Consider the following 9210-nt stretch of genomic DNA (forward strand, 5'->3'; position numbering starts at 1 on the left):
ATATAATAACAAACAATATATATATATATTGTTTTGTGAATAATATAAGCACATAATGTGTAGATGAGTAGATAGCTGTTATGTAATAGATAAAGACATATTATAGATAAGGCTACTCGTTTATGCAAGCACAATGGTCATTGCTTTGAGCCATCGAACCGGAATATCCGTTTGGGTTGTGCAAACGATATTATAGATTTTGAACTAATTTAGTGTACTATTGAAATTGGCACGATGATAACTTTAACATTTTCAATCATAACTTATTAAACGTAACTTGGAGTAAAACTCACATTTCCCTATTTATAATAATCAATAATGAGTTGTTATTATTTTTCTATGTTATAATACGGGACGCTTCTACGAGGTAAGTGTGTATAATTAGTGTGTGTTAAATATTTTCGTATATATGATAAATTCGTGCTGGATGTTTCTATCTTTCGTATAGAGAAATTAGTCGTCATGATTTCAATACATAGCACTAATAGATTGCCTTCAATAAAGCAATATTGTTAAATAAACGTACTTATTCCCAGGTGAAAATCACATTTTTCTCCTTAGGTAGGCTTAGGCGTCTCCTTCCTTAGCTATACCCATAAACGTCTCCTCACCCAGAACCAGTTGTATTGAACGCCTTTTACGCGTCAATCAAACAGTTTCATCTCCAAAGCAATTAGACTGACACACTTAGTAGTTCCAGCACTTATTCTTGCAGTCTCTCACTGGCAATATCTTTATAAACATGAAAATGTAACAGACTAAAGGTAATTTTCTGTGGCGCGACATTCGTCATTTTACTTTATTATGATATAGTTTTTCATCGAAATGCAAGTCACTCACTGTCACCTGCGAGTTACACTTGCCTAGTGGCGCTGGAGGAAGTCTACGTAGTGAGGACTAAAAAATAGAACTTAAATTTAGAAGGCATCTGTCTAATCTATTCTGACGGAAAAAAATAGGAGGAGGGAAATGGGAGAGGGAACGAATAGCAGAAGGAAACAAATCGTTCGTAACTAGAGAGAACGCGGGCTTTCAATGTTGTCGATTACATTTGCTTGGTAACCTTAGTTCCTACACTGAGTGGCACCGTGAAGATCCTTTCGGTCGTTGATGGTGAAGAGGAATCTTCACCTAATCACCTCAATAATCAATAAGTACCTTCATAGGAGTTAAGTTATACACCGAGTGATTTAAAAGTCACCCGTCAATTCAAGATAGGAACATAGCAGCTGTTAACCCACTTCAGTAACTGTACAGCGACTTTTAAATCATCCTGTACAAAAGTGAAGGTATAGAAAGTGAAACGTTCTCAATTCGGCCGCCGTATGTGCGTTTAATGTTTTGAAATGTGCAATTTACACTTGATCTATATGTGGCAATCAATAAGGAATCGATTAGTTACGTTTTTCTTCAAAAGCCGCTCCATCGTCCTTCAGAGAAGCAATGACATTCAATTACTTTTGACAATAGAAAAACTCAGAAATCAAAGTCACTATTCCAAACTACTCCAAACCAAGCTACATCGTTATTAGATACAGCACCGCAACACGAAGTGTTTTCACCCACTAAAGAGGCCAGCATGAATACGGCTCCACCATATATGCGTCCCTACTTTTGTTTTTCTTTTTCTCTCTATTATATATAGGTACACAACGCGTTGTTTGCTGTGGAGACCTATCGTAACAAGCGACGATTATATCGTCTACAAAATTCAATCAACCAACAGCGCGCTCAATTTCGCTGCCGGCTTTTTTCCGGTTAGGTTTACTATAGTCGCCTTCGGTCCCCATAAGGGCTACGCCCGCATTTTCGTTCGATTTCCGTCGACGTCGCCACCATCAGTACCGTCACCCTTCTATAAACGGGTTCGTTCATATTGATCGGACCTCGTGTTAGCATCGGACCAGATGACAGCCGCAGCAGAGGTAATGTACGATACCGCGGCCATTTAATGCGTATTCCATTGCTTCACATGCGTCGCGCATTAAGATAAATGCTCAAAGGCACCGGCGCAGACAGCGAAAGAAATAAAATAGATGACAATTGGTAAACAAGCGGATCGAGAGGCGAGGAGAGACAGACATAGGAAAAAAATGACGTGCAAATAAGGAGGAGATCTGGAAGAAAGCTACATAATATGGGGTCGCCGTTCATAGTTGGATAATTTAATGGTTACGTGATTGCCGCCGGGGCTTCTTTTGCTGATGCGATAGATCGCCGTTGCTCGGTCAACTAAGCACCCAGCTAACGAACCGACAAAGACGGACCGAAGCCAAAAGACAGCGTTTGCGAGCCATCAGTTTTATAGGGCTGAGCTGGTTGCTGTCTCCTTCAGTCCGTTTACCTCACCCCATTAACTCGGCTTTCGTACATGCCGTTATTCTCTGCCGCTATTTTTTTTTTGTTTCTAAATGACTCACTTCTCATCTGGTCACTTGTTTTCTCACTTTCCCCCACGTGCCTTCGCGACCGGTCGAGACTCACGAAGCACAGTGAAGTCAGTCACCGTTTTGTGTTGTGTTATATAATAAACCAGCGTAGATGTATAAGCCGTATGGTGTGTGCATCGTGTACATCCGCTCAATACGATGACGCGTTACGTGAGGGCTGTGTACATCGGAAGGGGGTGATAAAAGCAGTAGTCTTCGACAATGAACTTCATCTGTATAGTGGGAAATTACATATAAATTTGGCTGGCGCCTCGGCTTGACGAGGGGGCTGCGGCAATACCACATGATGGCATTGCTGCACGTGATCCACTTAACTTTTGATACAAATTCTATTTTCAAGTAATTAAATGTTTCCAGGACAGCTGCATGTCTGAAGCCAACGATCGACTAACAACGTTACGTCGGTCGAACTCATTCGGGTAGGAAAATATTGTTTTGTATAGGCGTTATCAACCATTAATAGATTTGTCAATGAATGCATTTCTTTAAAGTTGACTAGAGTTAATAAGTGTGCCCAAAGCAGTAGCCTTTGATAGCTTAACTTTAGATTGATAACTTCAGACTACATACCATGATTTAGCTGCTTAGATGAATAAATAAACATGAAACCAAACAAAAGACGTTGTAGAGCTGGTTGTGCTAATAGTATTTGGTTCATACGGTAGAATATAACCTATACTATCAGCTGTATGGACTAAAAGACGTTTATGTATTACTGCAGTATCCTACCGAACCACGGGTAATAAGATACCCCTTGTTTTGGGTTTACGTGGTTAGCGTGAGATCTTCTTGGGGCGTAGCACGACTGAGCGCATTGGAGTTGTTTAGAGCCTCAGTGCTTTTGTAACAGTGCGACGTTGTTTTTGGCGTTTTATGTGACGAAAACATTGTGGCCTTGCCAATTTAACTGTTACAATGACTTTGGTCCGTCAGTGGAAGATCAGCTATGGTAAACGACCGGATCGATTTAACAAATGTGTCGTTGAAGAAATGTCTTGAAGATATTCTCGCCGCGATTATTCTGACAGAGATGCTTTGACTGTGTTTCTCCCTTTTGTGGCTTAAACTGAAGTAAAGTCGTGTACTCCAGTTGAAAAATTTGGGGTAATCGCGAGCTTCAATTTTCTAGAACCGATAGACATAAATCATTTCAACGGACGTCTGTACATCTATTACTGCCAGAAACGTCAAAGAAAGGGTCTAGTACGAGTCTACCCATTTCTGTAATCTGTTTGTCTGTGGTGATTACAAGTACGGAAAATGCCTTCAGATATTCCGTTATGGTTTTGCGTACCTTATAGCGTCAAGTGCTAGTGGAGGTGGTCCGTCTCGAGGTTTTCTGGTCTTCAGCTCTAGCATTCGCGTTATTCGCCCGACGTTGGTCATTGCTTTTTCTGTCCAAATCAAAAGAAAAATCAAATACATTGTACATCAGATAAAGAATGCATGATATATCGAAAATTTCCGAAGGGCACAAGCTAGACAAAGAGGTATCATTATCAATGAATCCAACATGATATCACAAAACGGTAGATTCTCGGTAAATCCATGAAAAGGGTGTGTGTGTGTGTTCCCTTGGCAAAGTCTATTGGCCTGTTGGCAAGTACGTGCTGAGCCAACCCTTTATGGGAAGACTACATTTAAACGTAACTACAACTAAGAGTTGTCCATGACCTTATTTTGATGGCTTCATGAAGTGTGATCTACAAAATTGGTTTTCGCATACTTTGTTAAAAGAAAGATGAACAGACACGTTTTTGTTGCTAAGTTTTACGATACTGTTATTTTTGTATGTTCAATAATAGCTTTATGCTGCCTGCTTGGCGGAGGCGAGCTTCTTCCACTGGCGATTACGAATATTGAGACGTCTATACGATCATCAAAGCCCAGAATTTAACGCTTATTATTTGTTTGCTTTTAAGTCGACTGTCCGTTCTTTGGGGACCGCTGGCCGAAAATCACTTACAAGGTCCTTAACTCAAGGTTCTGATAGCCGTTCCACTCTAAAAGAAACTAGAATTTACTTGGATATTTTCAAACCTAAGACCATATAAACAACATGGGAAAGCAAATGTTTATTTTACATTGATACGTCATAAAGTTTTTACGAATTACTGCAATCATAACTGTGGCTCGGTTACCCATCTTTATCTTTGCTATTTGATCTTCATTTTAGGTTTGTTACCCATCTGACTAAGCTGTTAACAGCCGTTGATTAATGCCAAAGTTAAGCCAAGTTCTTACAAAAAGATAGCGTTCCTTGCTTGGTCGGAAAAGTACATTTATTTTTGTTTCTTTTTTTCGACTCGTTTATTCGTGGTAACACATATCTCTGTCAAGCTATTACGATGTAAAAACAAATGTCCAGTTTGTGTTAGAAAAAAACGAAAAGGTTCGTTATTACGGATCCCTATAAGGGCTTTCCTAATTAACATATTTGGAACGAATGCGCCTTGCAGGATAGCCTTACGGAATGGATTTTTTTTTTTCCTCTATTTATTGTCAAAGTTTTGGCTCAACAGAACAACTCTACGAAAAGCAGAAGCTAACTGTGGGATTGAATCGAAACCTTATAGTCTACCTATGATAAAGAGCTTCGTTTAACTAAGACCAATGCTCATTTCTGTTAAATGCGTTGGAATGAGTATAATAGAAATCCTTTGACTGAAGGCAAAGTGTTGTAACGGTACTTGCACGACTATTATCTCTACGGCCGACAGGGTTTAGGTAGCACTCAGATGTCAGATGAGAACTTTACGTACCAGTGAAGACTATGAAGAGCGCTATTGTCCGCGATTCTCCATAGGCTCCGCACAAATTGGAAGTGTTGGCTAATTATTGGAATAGTGCGGTAAAAAAAGAATCACAGATCGATTCAATATATAAACAAAGAAATAGGATGCCATTCACTGATGGTTTTTATACCATCGTGTTTGTTGAATCTTAATAAATTTTCTCGTATTTCTCAAAAAAAATCATACATGTATGAGTATTATTATCGTTACTAAGTGTGTGTTTTCCGAAAACTGTACTTATGCTGAAAGAGAAAAAAAAAATCGATTTTTTTAGAACGGAAGGGTGGCACGTGGTCGCTCATATGACCATACGCTTTTTTTTGCAATCTCTAACTTAGCCTGTGGAATGTTTCATTTCCACGTTTTATTCATTATCCAGAAGAACAATATATAAAGTATACAATTGATTTCGTCTCAGATATGAGCAGGTTATGACGTATAATTAATTTAAGCTTTTTCATTTTACTAAAGCTTAACAAAATACGAAATTAGAGAGCGTGTCTCAAATCTACGTTGTGATGCAATGTAATACCATTATCAGGTAGAGACAGGGTATTCTGTCCTAAGTGAACGGACAATTTCTACCGAAGGAAGTATTTTACTTCATAGACAATTATCCAATATATATATATATATGTATCTGCGTGTGTGTTTCTAATAATAATCAACGCTAGCTAGTTAGCTATAATCGATACTAAATTAATATTTAAGCAGCTTCTAAGGCATAGATGGGTACCGATTTGGATATAATAACCCATTACAGAATCAGCAGACAGTTGGTCATTAACGTAGTTCGGGGCATACATATATGGAAACATTATATATTTTCAAAAAGCCCCAGCCAGAATACAGGCGTATTTCCTCTATGCTAAGAGGAAATACGTTTGTGTCTGGCTGATCGTCAACTACAGTTCTTCGTGTGCTGGAGCGCGCATAAATGTGTTATTTTACAGAAAAAGCAAAACCAACCAAACTAAATTTGAATACGAGTAGCGCAGTAAAGACAGCAGAGTCGTGACGATCTTTAGCGGGATGCGCGTATCCGCTGGTCTCCGAACCCTTCCAGCCACTAACATTTACCTTACCTTACATTAACATTTGCCATAACAGTGTACATCACCTTAGTACCACTACGGCCGGATAAAATAGGGTGATACGATCTTCATCTCGTCATCTGCGTTTACTATATTCGGCAGAAGCGCGTCAAGCAAGAAGCACGAAGCATCCTCGTGTCATCCGAAGACGGACACACACAAACACCGACTAGACTTCTAATAGCCATAATAGTTTTATTAAATAAAGAGTTGCTAAGTGGCTTTGTGGGTCGTGCAATGGCAACCAGCGGGGTTTTCAGAACGGAGAAGGGTGTATAATTCTCTTCTACTACTCAATGATGGAACGGGTAGTGTTAAGAGCAAACGGTGTCTATGACAAAGTTAACTAACTATGAAGTTTACCGTGTGTCAGTAATAATTTAACTGAAATAAGCTCATTGCAATAAAGTGGTGACGCAATCGCTATGACTTGTACTGGAAGTGAATTGAGTACCCAATTGCAGTAGCGTGACTGGATGCCGCTGACAGAAGCTTTCTCTTGCGGAAACGTATCTATATCTACGTATAACTCTTATAGTAAAATGATACCTAACGGGGATATTATAATGGTAATTAAGATAGCGAACGTAGTTCTTACTGTTAAATAAGAACACCATTGTACAACTGGAAAAAAAAGTACTCGTTGTAGATATATAAATTGTTGCAAGCCTATTTTACGTTTAGTTTAACCCTATGATAATTCTATAAACAATACAATTACTTAATTATTCCTATTCTAACTCCTATGTGCACACATCCCCCAAAATATCAGCCATAACCCAAACAAGTTACTCGATTCGAACCCAATATATCGGTCTGTTTCAGTAAAAATGATACATTTCAATACGGAGCTGAAAACTGCTTGATATTTAGTTGTTGGTGGTGAGCGCCCCTAATATAAAAAAAAAACCCACATGGTAAGAATATTATGGTATTTTATAGTGTTATAGAATTAAGACGCTGCCTATTTTTTTGTGCCCAAAGTGTTAAAAATTCTGAAGTGTAGGTGTTTTTTGTAACTACCATAGAATGTCAGTCCGGGCGCCGGTCAGTAAGCAGAGCTGTATTGATTATGACAGGGCATACATAGTAACGACGCGTATAGAAAGGAGTTTTTATCTGAACTCAACCGAGGGCAGTATCAAAAAAAATAAATAAAAAACAAACAGAAGTTATAACAAGGCAGGTCACAATTAGCAAAGCGTATTAATGTAGTCCAATAAGGTAAAAAAGGGAATATGTACACAAGTTATTACATGGTGACTTACTTACCTATAAAATAGTTCCGCTGGTCTGTAAGCCAGTATACTAATTATTTGTATAGATAATTTATTGTATTCACGTTCGAAATTAACTAAATAAAAGTTGATTGACCGAATTAAAGAAAACCTTACAATTAGCAATTATGATGATTACAACGGAAGAAGCTGAAGTCGTTGGAAGTGCGCTCACTCGGTAAGCCGATGAGGTTAGGGGAGAGGGGGGGGGACAGCACAGTATTAAATCTACTCCGATAAATAATTGTTTACGTCTGTATTTACTGGGGAAATTAGTCAGTGGTTATTATTTAGGTTATTATTCAGATTAGGAAAGACAGGATATCTGTTCCTCGAACTTCGATCACTGACGTTCAAAACGAGAACGCCTACTGAACTCATAGAAAATAGTGTCCTACCTCGTCAAAGGGAACCGGTGGGCAACCTAGCATAGAAATTATAAAAGATGCTGGTAGCACGGCAGTACGACGGCACAAATGGCAAAGAAAATAGACACGCTCATTGTGACAAAATCTAAAATGCTTACCACCTATCCCATTGCGCTTAATTCAGCCCGAATAGAAAATTTACGGATGACACAAAGGCAAGAGGAACACGACTGATATTATTTACGTATCGCCAAAGCTATTTTTTAACAGCTAACTTCAAACAGCGCGCCATGTTGAACGGCTACGCAAACAAGATATTCGCTAAAGTTGCAAATATATAAAAACCGCAGTAAATAAGATCAAAGGAGATCTTCCGTATTGCAGAGCCGAGTCACAAAACCAGGAGTTTGGTTACTGAAAAGAAGGTCAAAGAGGATTCACGTGGTAACCATGCGCGAGTTTATAAATTACTTCAAGACCCTGATATGAAGAGAAAGAGCTTCCACAATCGGCTTTTGTAAAACAATCGACACGATTATCAAAACAGGACCCCTTTGCCACAGAGACTAGATGGATTAATCACCCCCCGGTCGATGCATCAGTTCACAAATACATACATTAATGTTTACCATAAATCACCGATATGGGAAAAGCGTCACGCTTGCGTTAGCAAAAACAGGTTCACCGTCACGATGACTACTTGCAGGGTTGGTAGCCAGATGCTGGGAAACCTTTTAAGTTTTTAAAACAAGGTTTTTGTGCGGCTAAACGATAATGACATGCTAAGGAGAGATCTGAGGGGAAAGAGTATCCTAGAAACAGGTACAGTATTGCGTGATCAGGTCATGTTCATTGTTAACGAATTGTTAATGTATTTTTTTTTTAATTAGACAAACGTATCCTCTCAATTAACGCTGGTTCAAAAACATCCTGCTTCGCAATAAAATGAAAGTAAATAAATTACCATGGGTTACAAATTAACGCATTTTACTAGAAAGTCATCGTAAAGAAGGCGTTGTTAGAAATTTTTCCGTGAATGAAAATAACCTATATTTGTCGATAAACTATCTTTAAGCTTTCCAGATCCTTTTCGCAAAGCCCAGGTGCAGAACTTCTGCGGCGAAAGCCCGTCTCAGGGGCATAAGGGACCCGTCAATAGGGTTGTCTATAATGATATTGAAGCTCTGAGTTCGCCTTATAGTTACTTAATGCTTTTAACACACTGC

The 9210-nt window shown here is 38.8% G+C and overlaps 1 protein-coding gene across 4 annotated transcripts in view; it reads right to left on the reverse strand.

Moving 5' to 3' along the window:
- LOC111244847 (uncharacterized) overlaps nt 1-3845 on the reverse strand; it is a 31141-nt gene extending 27296 nt beyond the window's left edge. Inside the window, exon 1 of one of the 4 annotated variants that reach the window (XR_015320079.1) lies at nt 527-923. The gene's annotated coding sequence lies outside the window, so the exon portion shown is untranslated. Of the gene's footprint in view, nt 1-526; nt 926-3744 lie in introns of those variants that run through there. The other 3 variants (XR_002671081.2, XM_086978829.1, XM_086978828.1) reach the window with 3 other exon arrangements.
- Between the last annotated feature and the right edge of the window lie 5365 nt (nt 3846-9210).

Source organism: Varroa destructor, unplaced genomic scaffold (assembly GCF_002443255.2).
Source record: "Varroa destructor unplaced genomic scaffold, Vdes_3.0 BEIS01000002.1, whole genome shotgun sequence".
Taxonomy (NCBI): domain Eukaryota; kingdom Metazoa; phylum Arthropoda; class Arachnida; order Mesostigmata; family Varroidae; genus Varroa; species Varroa destructor.